Raw genomic sequence first — 16,559 nt, 5'->3', positions numbered from 1 at the left:
CTGGAGGAAAGCGCAAGTACATGCCCGCATTCGAGACGAGGACTGACTCCCCTGGGGAGACTCCAGAAGTACCCCATGATCCATGTCAGCACTGGAGAGGAATCCTCAGGTTCCGGCCCCGACTCCACACAAGGTCTTAGGCCCCGGCATCAATGGGAGAGGAATCCCGAGAGGCCCCCGAGGAAGTCGCATGGGGACTGGCCTTTCCTGAGGTCACCAGAGCGGGTCCCTGAGGTCCCCGTCGTAAGTCGAGAGCACATGCCGCAACTCGAGAAAATCCAGGAGGTTTTGCCCTCCAGGCAAGATGAGGCCCATTTCCGCTGAGGCTTCTCGAGGCTAATCACATCTAACCACTGGAACTTCCAAAGGGTCCTTCACACCCTTGCTGCAACTCAAGAAGTTCCCCGACATACCCGTCTCCACTCGAGAGGAAGCACGTGGGGTCCCGCACACATCCAGGGGAGAGCCGTTTCCGCCTCCTAGCTCGAGATGAGGGATCCTTTCCCTGTTTCGTAGGGAAAGAATTCCCGGCGTTCCCGTCGCATCTCAAGAGGTGGCGCTCTCCACAGGAAAGGCGAGAGGAACTCCAGGGTCGTGGCACCATTCCAAGAGACCCCCAGATGTGTCAGTCCATTCCAGAGGAACCTGTTTTCCCTGCACTGCCTGACGTTCAAGCCGAGGATCGACTCCCACCACGTGTGCACGTGGGACAGCCCTGTGGGAAAGCCTCGTGGGAAAGCCTCGTGGGAAAGCCTCGTGGGAAAGACTCGAGGGAAAACCATAGATCCTTTGATCCACGCGGCGGACCGCGTGACACTGCTGCTACCGCTCTGGAGGAAAGCGCAAGTGCATGCCCGCATTCGAGACGAGGACTGACTCCCCTGGGGAGACTCCAGAAGTACCCCAAGATCCATGTCAGCACTGGAGAGGAATCCTCAGGTTCCGGCCCCGACTCCACACAAGGTCTTAGGCCCCGGCATCGACGGGAGAGGAATCCCGAGAGGCCCCCGAGGAACTCGCATGGGGACTGGCCTTTCCTGAGGCCACCAGAGCGGGTCCCTGAGGTCCCCGTCGTAAGTCGAGAACACCTGCCGTAACTCGAGAAAATCCAGGAGGTTTTGCCCTCCAGGCGAGATGAGGCCCATTTCCGCTGAGGCTTCTCGAGGCCAATCACATCTAAACACTGGAACTTCCAAAGGGTCCTTCACACCCTTGCTGCAACTCAAGAATTCCCCGACATACCCGTCTCCACTCGAGAGGAAGCACCTGGGGTCCCGCACACATCCAGGGGAGCCCCGTTTCCGCCTCCTAGCTCGAGATGAGGGATCCTTTCCCTGTTTCGTAGGGAAAGAATTCCCGGCGTTCCCGTCGCATCTCAAGAGGAGGCGCTCTCCACAGGACAGGCGAGAGGAACTCCAGGGTCGTGCCACCATTCCAAGAGACGCCCAGATGGGTCAGTCCATTCCAGAGGAACCTGTTTTCCCTGCACTGCCTTGACGTTCAAGCCGAGGATCCACTCCCACCACGTGTGCACGTGGAACAGCCCTGTGGGAAAGCCTCGTGGGAAAGCCTCGTGGGAAAGACTCGAGGGAAAACCATAGATCCTTTGATCCACGCGGCGGACTGCGTGACACTGCTGCTACCGCTCTGGAGGAAAGCGCAAGTGCATGCCCGCATTCGAGACGAGGACTGACTCCCCTGGGGAGACTCCAGAAGTACCCCAAGATCCATGTCAGCACTGGAGAGGAATCCTCAGGTTCCGGCCCCGACTCCACACAAGGTCTTAGGCCCCGGCATCGACGGGAGAGGAATCCCGAGAGGCCCCCGAGGAACTCGCATGGGGACTGGCCTTTCCTGAGGCCACAAGAGCGGGTCCCTGACGTCCCCGTCGTACGTCGACAGCACCTGCCACAACTCGAGAAAATCCAGGAGGTTTTGCCCTCCAGGCGAGATGAGGCCCATTTCCGCTGAGGCTTCACGAGGCTAATCACGTCTAACCACTGGAACTTCCAAAGGGTCCTTCACACCCTTGCTGCAACTCAAGAAGTTCCCCGACATACCCGTCTCCACTCGAGAGGAAGCACGTGGGGTCCCGCACACATCCAGGGGAGCCCCGTTTCCGCCTCCTAGCTCGAGATGAGGGATCCTTTCCCTGTTTCGTAGGGAAAGAATTCCCGGCGTTCCCGTCGCATCTCAAGAGGTGGCGCTCTCCACAGGAAAGGCGAGAGGAACTCCAGGGTCGTGGCACCATTCCAAGAGACCCCCAGATGTGTCAGTCCATTCCAGAGGAACCTGTTTTCCCTGCACTGCCTGACGTTCAAGCCGAGGATCGACTCCCACCACGTGTGCACGTGGGACAGCCCTGTGGGAAAGCCTCGTGGGAAAGCCTCGTGGGAAAGACTCGAGGGAAAACCATAGATACTTTGATCCACGCGGCGGACCGCGTGACACTGCTGCTACCGCTCTGGAGGAAAGCGCAAGTGCATGCCCGCATTCGAGACGAGCACTGACTCCCCTGGGGAGACTCCAGAATACCCCAAGATCCATGTCAGCACTGGAGAGGAATCCTCAGGTTCCGGCCCCGACTCCACACAAGGTCTTAGGCCCCGGCATCGACGGGAGAGGAATCCCGAGAGGCCCCCGAGGAACTCGCATGGGGACTGGCCTTTCCTGAGGCCACCAGAGCGGGTCCCTGAGGTCCCCGTCGTAAGTCGAGAACACCTGCCGTAACTCGAGAAAATCCAGGAGGTTTTGCCCTCCAGGCGAGATGAGGCCCATTTCCGCTGAGGCTTCTCGAGGCCAATCACATCTAAACACTGGAACTTCCAAAGGGTCCTTCACACCCTTGCTGCTACTCAAGAAGTTCCCCGACATACCCGTCTCCACTCGATAGGAAGCACGTGGTGTCCCGCACACATCCAGGGGAGCCCCGTTTCCGCCTCCTAGCTCGAGATGAGGGATCCTTTCCCTGTTTCGTAGGGAAAGAATTCCCGGCGTTCCCGTCGCATCTCAAGATGAGGGGCTCTCCACAGGAGAGGCGAGAGGATCTCCAGGGTCGTGCCACCATTCCAAGAGACCCCCAGATGTGTCAGTCCATTACAGAGGAACCTGTTTTCCCTGCACTGCCTTGACGTTCAAGCCGAGGATCGACTCCCACCACCTGTGCACGTGGGACAGCCCTGTGGGAAAGCCTCGTGGGAAAGCCTCGTGGGAAAGACTCGAGGGAAAACCATAGATCCTTTGATCCACGCGGCGGACTGCGTGACACTGCTGCTACCGCTCTGGAGGAAAGCGCAAGTGCATGTCCGCATTCGAGACGAGGACTGACTCCCCTGGGGAGACTCCAGAAGTACCCCAAGATCCATGTCAGCACCGGAGAGGAATCCTCAGGTTCCGGCCCCGAATCCACACAAGGTCTTAGGCCCCGGCATCGACGGGAGAGTAATCCCGAGAGGCCCCCGAGGAATTCGCATGGGGACTGGCCTTTCCTGAGGCCACCAGAGCGGGTCCCTGAGGTCCCCGTCGTAAGTCGAGAGCACCTGCCGCAACTCGAGAAAATCCAGGAGGTTTTGCCCTCCAGGCGAGATGAGGCCCATTTCCGCTGAGGCTTCTCGAGGCGAATCACGTCTAACCACTGGAACTTCCAAAGGGTCCTTCACACCCTTGCTGCAACTCAAGAATTCCCCGACATACCCGTCTCCACTCGAGAGGAAGCACCTGGGGTCCAGCACACATCCAGGGGAGCCCCGTTTCCGCCTCCTAGCTCGAGATGAGGGATCCTTTCCCTGTTTCGTAGGGAAAGAATTCCCGGCGTTCCCGTCGCATCTCAAGAGGAGGCGCTCTCCACAGGAAAGGCGAGAGGAACTCCAGGGTCGTGCCACCATTCCAAGAGTCCCCCAGATGTGTCAGTCCATTCCAGAGGAACCTGTTTTCCCTTCACTGCCTTGACGTTCAAGCCGAGGATCGACTCCCACCACGTGTGCACGTGGGACAGCCCTGTGGGAAAGCCTCGTGGGAAAGCCTCGTGGGAAAGACTCGAGGGAAAACCATAGATCCTTTGATCCACGCGGCGGACTGCGCGACACTGCTGCTACCGCTCTGGAGGAAAGCGCAAGTGCATGCCCGCATTCGAGACGAGGACTGACTCCCCTGGGGAGACTCCAGAAGTACCCCAAGATCCATGTCAGCACTGGAGAGGAATCCTCAGGTTCCGGCCCCGACTCCACACAAGGTCTTAGGCCCCGGCATCGATGGGAGAGGAATCCCGAGAGGCCCCCGAGGAACTCGCATGGGGACTGGCCTTTCCTGAGGTCACCAGAGCGGGTTCCCGAGGTCCCCGTCGTAAGTCGAGAGAACATGCCGCAACTCGAGAAAATCCAGGAGGTTTTGCCCTCCAGGCGAGATGAGGCCCATTTCCGCTGAGGCTTCTCGAGGCTAATCACGTCTAACCACTGGAACTTCCAAAGGGTGCTTCACACCGTTGCTGCAAATCAAGAAGTTCCCCGACATACCAGTCTCCACTCGAGAGGAAGCACGTGGGGTTCCGCACACATCCAGGGGAGCCCCGTTTCCGCCTCCTAGCTCGAGATGAGGGATCCTTTCCCTGTTTCGTAGGGAAAGAATTCCCGGAGATCCCGTCGCATCTCAAGAGGTGGCACTCTCCACAGGAAAGGCGAGAGGAACTCCAGGGTCGTGGCACCATTCCAAGAGACCCCCAGATGTGTCAGTCCATTCCAGAGGAACCTGTTTTCCCTGCACTGACTTGACGTTCAAGCCGAGGATCGACTCCCACCACGTGTGCACGTGGGACAGCCCTGTGGGAAAGCCTCGTGGGAAAGCCTCGTGGGAAAGACTCGAGGGAAAACCATAGATCCTTTGATCCACGCGGCGGACCGCGTGACACTGCTGTTACCGCTCTGGAGGCAAGCGCAAGTGCATGTCCGCATTCGAGACGAGGACTGACTCCCCTGGGGAGACTTCAGAAGAACCCCAAGATCCATGTCAGCACCGGAGAGGAATCCTCAGGTTCCGGCCCCGACTCCACACAAGGTCTTAGGCCCCGGCATCGACGGGAGAGTAATCCCGAGAGGCCCCCGAGGAATTCGCATGGGGACTGGCCTTTCCTGAGGCCACCAGAGCGGGTCCCTGAGGTCCCCGTCGTAAGTCGAGAGCACCTGCCGCAACTCGAGAAAATCCAGCAGGTTTTGCCCTCCAGGCGAGATGAGGCCCATTTCCGCTGAGGCTTCTCGCGGCGAATCACGTCTAACCACTGGAACTTCCAAAGGGTCCTTCACACCCTTGCTGCAACTCAAGAATTCCCCGACATACCCGTCTCCACTCGAGAGCAAGCACCTGGGGTCCCGCACACATCCAGGGGAGCCCCTTTTCCGCCTCCTAGCTCGAGATGAGGGATCCTTTCCCTGTTTCTTAGGGAAAGAATTCCCGGCGTTCCCGTCGCATCTCAAGAGGAGGGGCTCTCCACAGGAGAGGCGAGAGGAACTCCAGGGTCGTGCCACCATTCCAAGAGACACCCAGATGTGTCAGTCCATTACAGAGGAACCTGTTTTCCTTGCACTGCCTTGACGTTCAAGCCGAGGATCGACTCCCACCACCTGTGCACGTGGGACAGCCCTGTGGGAAAGCCTCGTGGGAAAGCCTCGTGGGAAAGACTCGAGGGACAACCATAGATCCTTTGATCCACGCGGCGGACTGCGTGACACTGCTGCTACCGCTCTGGAGGAAAGCGCAAGTGCATGCCCGCATTCGGGACGAGGACTGACTCCCCTGGGGAGACTCCAGAAGTACCCCAAGATCCATGTCAGCACTGGAGAGGAATCCTCAGGTTCCGGCCCCGAATCCACACAAGGTCTTAGGCCCCGGCATCGACGGGAGAGGAATCCCGAGAGGCCCCCGAGGAACTCGCATGGGGACTGGCCTTTCTTGAGGCCACCAGAGCGGGTCCCTGTGGTCCCCGTCGTAAGTCGAGAGCACCTGCCGCAACTCGAGAAAATCCAGGAGGTTTTGCCCTCCAGGCGAGATGAGGCCCATTTCCGCTGAGGCTTCTCGAGGCTAATCACGTCTAACCACTGGAACTTCCAAAGGGTGCTTCACACCCTTGCTGCAAATCAAGAAGTTCCCCGACATACCCGTCTCCACTCGAGAGGAAGCACGTGGGGTCCCGCACACATCCAGGGGAGCCCCGTTTCCGCCTCCTAGCTCGAGATGAGGGATCCTTTCCCTATTTCGTAGGGAAAGAATTCCCGGCGTTCCCGTCGCATCTCAAGAGGAGGCGCTCTCCACAGGAAAGGCGAGAGGAACTCCAGGGTCGTGCCACCATTCCAAGAGTCCCCCAGATGTGTCAGTCCATTCCAGAGGAACCTGTTTTCCCTGCACTGCCTTGACGTTCAAGCCGAGGATCCACTCCCACCACGTGTGCACGTGGGACAGCCCTGTGGGAAAGCCTCGTGGGAAAGCCTCGTGGGAAAGACTCGAGGGAAAACCATAGATCCTTTGATCCACGCGGCGGACTGCGTGACACTGCTGCTACCGCTCTGGAGGAAAGCGCAAGTGCATGCCCGCATTCGAGACGAGGACTGACTCCCCTGGGGAGACTCCAGAAGTACCCCAAGATCCATGTCAGCACTGGAGAGGAATCCTCAGGTTCCGGTCCCGTCTCCACACAAGGTCTTAGGCCCCTGCATCGACGGGAGAGGAATGCCGAGAGGCCCCCGAGGAACTCGCATGGGGCCTGGCCTTTCCTGAGGCCACCAGAGCGGGTCCCTGAGGTCCCCATCGTAAGTCGAGAGCACCTGCCGCAACTCGAGAAAATCCAGGAGGTTTTGCCCTCCAGGCGAGATGAGGCCCATTTCCGCTGAGGCTTCTCGAGGCTAATCACATGTAACCGCTGGAACTTCCAAAGGGTCGTTCACACCATTGCTGCAACTCAAGAAGTTCCCCGACATACCCGTCTCCACTCGAGAGGAAGCACGTGGGGTCCCGCACCCATCCAGGGGAGCCCCGTTTCCGCCTCCTAGCTCGAGATGAGGGATCCTTTCCCTGTTTCGTAGGGAAAGAATTCCCGGCGTTCCCGTCGCATCTCAAGAGGTGGCGCTCTCCACAGGAAAGGCGAGAGGAACTCCAGGGTCGTGGCACCATTCCAAGAGACCCCCAGATGTGTCAGTCCATTCCAGAGGAACCTGTTTTCCCTGCACTGCCTGACGTTCAAGCCGAGGATCGACTCCCACCACGTGTGCACGTGGGACAGCCCTGTGGGAAAGCCTCGTGGGAAAGCCTCGTGGGAAAGACTCGAGGGAAAACCATAGATCCTTTGATCCACGCGGCGGACCGCGTGACACTGCTGCTACCGCTCTGGAGGAAAGCGCAAGTGCATGCCCGCATTCGAGACGAGCACTGACTCCCCTGGGGAGACTCCAGAAGTACCCCAAGATCCATGTCAGCACTGGAGAGGAATCCTCAGGTTCCGGCCCCGACTCCACACAAGGTCTTAGGCCCCGGCATCGACGGGAGAGGAATCCCGAGAGGCCCCCGAGGAACTCGCATGGGGACTGGCCTTTCCTGAGGCCACCAGAGCGGGTCCCTGAGGTCCCCGTCGTAAGTCGAGAACACCTACCGTAACTCGAGAAAATCCAGGAGGTTTTGCCCTCCAGGCGAGATGAGGCCCATTTCCGCTGAGGCTTCTCGAGGCCAATCACATCTAAACACTGGAACTTCCAAAGGGTCCTTCACACCCTTGCTGCAACTCAAGAATTCCCCGACATACCCGTCTCCACTCGAGAGGAAGCACCTGGGGTCCCGCACACATCCAGGGGAGCCCCGTTTCCGCCTCCTAGCTCGAGATGAGGGATCCTTTCCCTGTTTCGTAGGGAAAGAATTCCCGGCGTTCCCATCGCATCTCAAGAGGAGGCGCTCTCCACAGGACAGGCGAGAGGAACTCCAGGGTCGTGCCACCATTCCAAGAGACGCCCAGATGGGTCAGTCCATTCCAGAGGAACCTGTTTTCCCTGCACTGCCTTGACGTTCAAGCCGAGGATCCACTCCCACCACGTGTGCACGTGGAACAGCCCTGTGGGAAAGCCTCGTGGGAAAGCCTCGTGGGAAAGACTCGAGGGAAAACCATAGATCCTTTGATCCACGCGGCGGACTGCGTGACACTGCTGCTACCGCTCTGGAGGAAAGCGCAAGTGCATGCCCGCATTCGAGACGAGGACTGACTCCCCTGGGGAGACTCCAGAAGTACCCCAAGATCCATGTCAGCACTGGAGAGGAATCCTCAGGTTCCGGCCCCGACTCCACACAAGGTCTTAGGCCCCGGCATCGACGGGAGAGGAATCCCGAGAGGCCCCCGAGGAACTCGCATGGGGACTGGCCTTTCCTGAGGCCACCAGAGCGGGTCCCTGACGTCCCCGTCGTACGTCGAGAGCACCTGCCACAACTCGAGAAAATCCAGGAGGTTTTGCCCTCCAGGCGAGATGAGGCCCATTTCCGCTGAGGCTTCTCGAGGCTAATCACGTCTAACCACTGGAACTTCCAAAGTGTCCTTCACACCCTTGCTGCAACTCAAGAAGTTCCCCGACATACCCGTCTCCACTCGAGAGGAAGCACGTGGGGTCCCGCACACATCCAGGGGAGCCCCGTTTCCGCCTCCTAGCTCGAGATGAGGGATCCTTTCCCTGTTTCGTAGGGAAAGAATTCCCGGCGTTCCCGTCGCATCTCAAGAGGAGGCGCTCTCCACAGGAAAGGCGAGAGGAACTCCAGGGTCGTGACACCATTCCAAGAGTCCCCCAGATGTGTCAGTCCATTCCAGAGGAACCTGTTTTCCCTGCACTGCCTTGACGTTCAAGCCGAGGATCCACTACCACCACGTGTGCACGTGGGACAGCCCTGTGGGAAAGCCTCGTGGGAAAGCCTCGTGGGAAAGACTCGAGGGAAAACCATAGATCCTTTGATCCACGCGGCGGATTGCGTGACAATGCTGCTACCGCTCTGGAGGAAAGCGCAAGTGCATGCCCGCATTCGAGACGAGGACTGACTCCCCTGGGGAGACTCCAGAAGTACCCCAAGATCCATGTCAGCACTGGAGAGGAATCCTCAGGTTCCGGCCCCGACTCCACACAAGGTCTTAGGCCCCTGCATCGACGGGAGTGGAATGCCGAGAGGCCCCCGAGGAACTCGCATGGGGCCTGGCCTTTCCTGAGGCCACCAGAGCGGTTCCCTGAGGTCCCCATCGTAAGTCGAGAGCACCTGCCGCAACTCGAGAAAATCCAGGAGGTTTTGCCCTCCAGGCGAGATGAGGCCCATTTCCGCTGAGGCTTCTCGAGGCTAATCACGTCTAACCACTGGAACTTCCAAAGGGTGCTTCACACCCTTGCTGCAAATCAAGAAGTTCCCCGACATACCCGTCTCCACTCGAGAGGAAGCACGTGGGGTCCCGCACACATCCAGGGGTGTCCCGTTTCCGCCTCCTAGCTCGAGATGAGGGATCCTTTCCCTGTTTCGTAGGGAAACAATTCCCGGCGTTCCCGTCGCATCTCAAGAGGAGGCGCTCTCCACAGGAAAGGCGAGAGGAACTCCAGGGTCGTGGCACCATTCCAAGAGACCCCCAGATGTGTCAGTCCATTCCAGAGGAACCTGTTTTCCCTGCACTGCCTTGACGTTCAAGCCGAGGATCGACTCCCACCACGTGTGCACGTGGGACAGCCCTGTGGGAAAGCCTCGTGGGAAAGCCTCGTGGGAAAGACTCGAGGGAAAACCATAGATCCTTTGATCCACGCGGCGGACCGCGTGACACTGCTGTTACCGCTCTGGAGGAAAGCGCAAGTGCATGTCCGCATTCGAGACGAGGACTGACTCCCCTGGGGAGACTCCAGAAGTACCCCAAGATCCATGTCAGCACCGGAGAGGAATCCTCAGGTTCCGGACCCGACTCCACACAAGGTCTTAGGCCCCGGCATCGACGGGAGAGTAATCCCGAGAGGCCCCCGAGGAATTAGCATGGGGACTGGCCTTTCCTGAGGCCACCAGAGCGGGTCCCTGAGGTCCCCGTCGTAAGACGAGAGCACCTGCCGCAACTCGAGAAAATCCAGCAGGTTTTGCCCTCCAGGCGAGATGAGGCCCATTTCCGCTGAGGCTTCTCGAGGCGAATCACGTCTAACCACTGGAACTTCCAAAGGGTCCTTCACACCCTTGCTGCAACTCAAGAATTCCCCGACATACCCGTCTCCACTCGAGAGGAAGCACCTGGGGTCCCGCACACATCCAGGGGAGCCCCGTTTCCGCCTCCTAGCTCGAGATGAGGGATCCTTTCCCTGTTTCGTAGGGAAAGAATTACCGGCGTTCCCGTCGCATATCAAGAGGAGGCGCTCTCCACAGGAAAGGCGAGAGGAACTCCAGGGTCGTGACACCATTCCAAGAGTCCCCCAGATGTGTCAGTCCATTCCAGAGGAACCTGTTTTCCCTGCACTGCCTTGACGTTCAAGCCGAGGATCCACTCCCACCACGTGTGCACGTGGAACAGCCCTGTGGGAAAGCCTCGTGGGAAAGCCTCGTGGGAAAGACTCGAGGGAAAACCATAGATCCTTTGATCCACGCGGCGGACTGCGTGACACTGCTGCTACCGCTCTGGAGGAAAGCGCAAGTGCATGCCCGCATTCGAGACGAGGACTGACTCCCCTGGGGAGACTCCAGAAGTACCCCAAGATCCATGTCAGCACTGGAGAGGAATCCTCAGGGTCCGGCCCCGACTCCACACAAGGTCTTAGGCCCCGGCATCGACGGGAGAGGAATCCCGAGAGGCCCCCGAGGAACTCGCATGGGGACTGGCCTTTCCTGATACCACCAAAGCGGGTCCCTGACGTCCCCGTCGTAAGTCGAGAGCACCTGCCGCAACTCGAGAAAATCCAGGAGGTTTTGCCCTCCAGGCGAGATGAGGCCCATTTCCGCTGAGGCTTCTCGAGGCGAATCACGTCTAACCACTGGAACTTCCAAAGGGTCCTTCACACCCTTGCTGCAACTCAAGAAGTTCCCCGACATACCCGTCTCCACTCGAGAGGAAGCACGTGGGTCCCGCACACATCCAGGGGAGCCCCGTTTCCGCCTTCTAGCTCGAGATGAGGGATCTTTCCCTGTTTCGTAGGGAAAGAATTCCCGGCGTTCCCGACGCATCTCAAGAGGAGGCGCTCTCCACAGGAAAGGCGAGAGGAACTCCAGGGTCGTGCCACCATTCCAAGAGTCCCCCAGATGTGTCAGTCCATTCCAGAGGAACCTGTTTTCCCTTCACTGCCTTGACGTTCAAGCCGAGGATCGACTCCCACCACGTGTGCACGTGGGACAGCCCTGTGGGAAAGCCTCGTGGGAAAGCCTCGTGGGAAAGACTCGAGGGAAAACCATAGATCCTTTGATCCACGCGGCGGACTGCGTGACACTGCTGCTACCGCTCTGGAGGAAAGCGCAAGTGCATGCCGGCATTCGAGACGAGGACTGACTCCCCTGGGGAGACTCCAGAAGTACCCCAAGATCCATGTCAGCACTGGAGAGGAATCCTCAGGTTCCGGCCCCGACTCCACACAAGGTCTTAGGCCCCGGCATCGATGGGAGAGGAATCCCGAGAGGCCCCCGAGGAACTCGCATGGGGACTGGCCTTTCCTGAGGTCACTAGAGCGGGTCCCCGAGGTCCCCGTCGTAAGTCGAGAGCACATGCCGCAACTCGAGAAAATCCAGGAGGTTTTGCCCTCCAGGCGAGATGAGGCCCATTTCCGCTGAGGCTTCTCGAGGCTAATCACGTCTAACCACTGGAACTTCCAAAGGGTGCTTCACACCCTTGCTGCAAATCAAGAAGTTCCCCGACATACCCGTCTCCACTCGAGAGGAAGCACGTGGGGTCCCGCACACATCCAGGGGAGCCCCGTTTCCGCCTCCTAGCTCGAGATGAGGGATCCTTTCCCTGTTTCGTAGGGAAAGAATTCCCGGCGTTCCCGTCGCATCTCAAGAGGTGGCACTCTCCACAGGAAAGGCGAGAGGAACTCCAGGGTCGTGGCACCATTCCAAGAGACCCCCAGATGTGTCAGTCCATTCCAGAGGAACCTGTTTTCCCTGCACTGCCTTGACGTTCAAGCCGAGGATCCACTCCCACCACGTGTGCACGTGGAACAGCCCTGTGGGAAAGCCTCGTGGGAAAGCCTCGTGGGAAAGACTCGAGGGAAAACCATAGATCCTTTGATCCACGCGGCGGACCGCGTGACACTGCTGTTACCGCTCTGGAGGAAAGCGCAAGTGCATGTCCGCATTCGAGACGAGGACTGACTCCCCTGGGGAGACTCCAGAAGAACCCCAAGATCCATGTCAGCACCGGAGAGGAATCCTCAGGTTCCGGCCCCGACTCCACACAAGGTCTTAGGCCCCGGCATCGACGGGAGAGTAATCCCGAGAGGCCCCCGAGGAATTCGCATGGGGACTGGCCTTTCCTGAGGCCACCAGAGCGGGTCCCTGAGGTCCCCGTCGTAAGTCGAGAGCACCTGCCGCAACTCGAGAAAATCCAGCAGGTTTTGCCCTCCAGGCGAGATGAGGCCCATTTCCGCTGAGGCTTCTCGCGGCGAATAACGTCTAACCACTGGAACTTCCAAAGGGTCCTTCACACCCTTGCTGCAACTCAAGAATTCCCCGACATACCCGTCTCCACTCGAGAGCAAGCACCTGGGTTCCCGCACACATCCAGGGGAGCCCCGTTTCCGCCTCCTAGCTCGAGATGAGGGATCCTTTCCCTGTTTCGTAGGGAAAGAATTCCCGGCGTTCCCGTCGCATCTCAAGAGGAGGCGCTCTCCACAGGAAAGGCGAGAGGAACTCCAGGGTCGTGCCACCATTCCAAGAGTCCCCCAGATGTGTCAGTCCATTCCAGAGGAACCTGTTTTCCCTGCACTGCCTTGACGTTCAAGCCGAGGATCCACTCCCACCACGTGTGCACGTGGGACAGCCCTGTGGGAAAGCCTCGTGGGAAAGCCTCGTGGGAAAGACTCGAGGGAAAATCATAGATCCTTTGATCCACGCGGCGGACTGCGTGACACTGCTGCTACCGCTCTGGAGGAAATCGCAAGTACATGCCCGCATTCGAGACGAGGACTGACTCCCCTGGGGAGACTCCAGAAGTACCCCATGATCCATGTCAGCACTGGAGAGGAATCCTCAGGTTCCGGCCCCGACTCCACACAAGGTCTTAGGCCCCGGCATCAATGGGAGAGGAATCCCGAGAGGCCCCCGAGGAAGTCGCATGGGGACTGGCCTTTCCTGAGGTCACCAGAGCGGGTCCCTGAGGTCCCCGTCGTAAGTCGAGAGCACATGCCGCAACTCGAGAAAATCCAGGAGGTTTTGCCCTCCAGGCAAGATGAGGATCATTTCCGCTGAGGCTTCTCGAGGCTAATCACATCTAACCACTGGAACTTCCAAAGGGTCCTTCACACCCTTGATGCAACTCAAGAAGTTCCCCGACATACCCGTCTCCACTCGAGAGGAAGCACGTGGGGTCCCGCACACATCCAGGGGAGAGCCGTTTCCGCCTCCTAGCTCGAGATGAGGGATCCTTTCCCTGTGTCGTAGGGAAAGAATTCCCGGCGTTCCCGTCGCATCTCAAGAGGAGGCGCTCTCCACAGGAAAGGCGAGAGGAACTCCAGGGTCGTGCCACCATTCCAAGAGTCCCCCAGATGTGTCAGTCCATTCCAGAGGAACCTGTTTTCCCTGCACTGCCTTGACGTTCAAGCCGAGGATCCACTCCCACCACGTGTGCACGTGGGACAGCCCTGTGGGAAAGCCTCGTGGGAAAGCCTCGTGGGAAAGACTCGAGGGAAAACCATAGATCCTTTGATCCACGCGGCGGACTGCGTGACACTGCTGCTACCGCTCTGGAGGAAAGCGCAAGTGCATGCCCGCATTCGAGACGAGGACTGACTCCCCTGGGGAGACTCCAGAAGTACCCCAAGATCCATGTCAGCACTGGAGAGGAATCCTCAGGTTCCGGCCCCGACTCCACACAAGGTCTTAGGCCCCGGCATCGACGGGAGAGGAATCCCCAGAGGAACTCGCATGGGGACTGGCCTTTCCTGAGGCCACCAGAGCGGGTCCCTGAGGTCCCCGTCGTAAGTCGAGAGCACCTGCCGCAACTCGAGAAAATCCAGGAGGTTTTGCCCTCCAGGCGAGATGAGGCCCATTTCCGCTGAGGCTTCTCGAGGCTAATCACGTCTAACCACTGGAACTTCCAAAGGGTCCTTAACACCCTTGCTGCAACTCAAGAAGTTCCCCGACATACCCGTCTCCACTCGAGAGGAAGCACGTGGGGTCCCGCACACATCCAGGGGAGCCCCGTTTCCGCCTCCTAGCTCGAGATGAGGGATCCTTTCCCTCTTTCGTAGGGAAAGAATTCCCGGCGTTCCCGTCGCATCTCAAGAGGAGGCGCTCTCCACAGGAAAGGCGAGAGGAACTCCAGGGTCGTGCCACCATTCCAAGAGTCCCCCAGATGTGTCAGTCCATTCCAGAGGAACCTGTTTTCCCTGCACTGCCTTGACGTTCAAGCCGAGGATCGACTCCCACCACGTGTGCACGTGGGACAGCCCTGTGGGAAAGCCTCGTGGGAAAGCCTCGTGGGAAAGACTCGAGGGAAAACCATAGATCCTTTGATCCACGCGGCGGACTGCGTGACACTGCTGCTACCGCTCTGGAGGAAAGCGCAAGTGCATGCCCGCATTCGAGACGAGGACTGACTCCCCTGGGGAGACTCCAGAAGTACCCCAAGATCCATGTCAGCACTGGAGAGGAATCCTCAGGTTCCGGCCCCGACTCCACACAAGGTCTTAGGCCCCGGCATCGACGGGAGAGGAATCCCCAGAGGAACTCGCATGGGGACTGGCCTTTCCTGAGGCCACCAGAGCGGGTCCCTGAGGTCCCCGTCGTAAGTCGAGAGCACCTGCCGCAACTCGAGAAAATCCAGGAGGTTTTGCCCTCCAGGCGAGATGAGGCCCATTTCCGCTGAGGCTTCTCGAGGCTAATCACGTCTAACCACTGGAACTTCCAAAGGGTCCTTCACACCCTTGCTGCAACTCAAGAAGTTCCCCGACATACCCGTCTCCACTCGAGAGGAAGCACGTGGGGTCCCGCACACATCCAGGGGAGCCCCGTTTCCGCCTCCTAGCTCGAGATGAGGGATCCTTTCCCTCTTTCGTAGGGAAAGAATTCCCGGCGTTCCCGTCGCATCTCAAGAGGAGGCGCTCTCCACAGGAAAGGCGAGAGGAACTCCAGGGTCGTGCCACCATTCCAAGAGTCCCCCAGATGTGTCAGTCCATTCCAGAGGAACCTGTTTTCCCTGCACTGCCTTGACGTTCAAGCCGAGGATCGACTCCCACCACGTGTGCAGGTGGGACAGCCCTGTGGGAAAGCCTCGTGGGAAAGCCTGGTGGGAAAGACTCGAGGGAAAACCATAGATCCTTTGATCCACGCGGCGGACTGCGTGACACTGCTGCTACCGCTCTGGAGGAAAGCGCAAGTGCATGCCCGCATTCGAGACGAGGACTGACTCCCCTGGGGAGACTCCAGAAGTACCCCAAGATCCATGTCAGCACTGGAGAGGAATCCTCAGGTTCCGGCCCCGACTCCACACAAGGTCTTAGGCCCCGGCATCGACGGGAGAGGAATCCCCAGAGGAACTCGCATGGGGACTGGCCTTTCCTGAGGCCACCAGAGCGGGTCCCTGAGGTCCCCGTCGTAAGTCGAGAGCACCTGCCGCAACTCGAGAAAATCCAGGAGGTTTTGCCCTCCAGGCGAGATGAGGCCCATTTCCGCTGAGGCTTCTCGAGGCTAATCACGTCTAACCACTGGAACTTCCAAAGGGTCCTTCACACCCTTGCTGCAACTCAAGAAGTTCCCCGACATACCCGTCTCCACTCGAGAGGAAGCACGTGGGGTCCCGCACACATCCAGGGGAGCCCCGTTTCCGCCTCCTAGCTCTAGATGAGGGATCCTTTCCCTGTTTCGCAGGTAAAAAATTCCCGGTGTTCCCGTCGCTTCTCAAGAGGAGGCGCTCTCCACAGGAAAGACGAGAGGAACTCCAGGGTCGTGCCACCATTCCAAGAGTCCCCCAGATGTGTCAGTCCATTCCAGAGGAACCTGTTTTCCCTGCACTGCCTTGACGTTCAAGCCGAGGATCGACTCCCACCACGTGTGCACGTGGGACAGCCCTGTGGGAAAGCCTCGTGGGAAAGCCTCGTGGGAAAGACTCGAGGGAAAACCATAGATCCTTTGATCCACGCGGCGGACTGCGTGACACTGCTGCTACCGCTCTGGAGGAAAGCGCAAGTGCATGCCCGCATTCGAGACGAGGACTGACTCCCCTGGGGAGACTCCAGAAGTACCCCAAGATCCATGTCAGCACTGGAGAGGAATCCTCAGGTTCCGGCCCCGACTCCACACAAGGTCTTAGGCCCCGGTATCGACGGGAGAGGAAGCCCGAGAGGCCCACGAGGAACTCGCATGGGGACTGGCCTTTCCTGAAGCCACCAGAGCGG

Source organism: Ovis canadensis, chromosome 26, assembly GCF_042477335.2.
Source record: "Ovis canadensis isolate MfBH-ARS-UI-01 breed Bighorn chromosome 26, ARS-UI_OviCan_v2, whole genome shotgun sequence".
Lineage (NCBI taxonomy): Eukaryota > Metazoa > Chordata > Mammalia > Artiodactyla > Bovidae > Ovis > Ovis canadensis.
The sequence above is the reverse complement of the archived record's forward strand: the minus strand, read 5'-3'. Positions refer to the sequence as shown.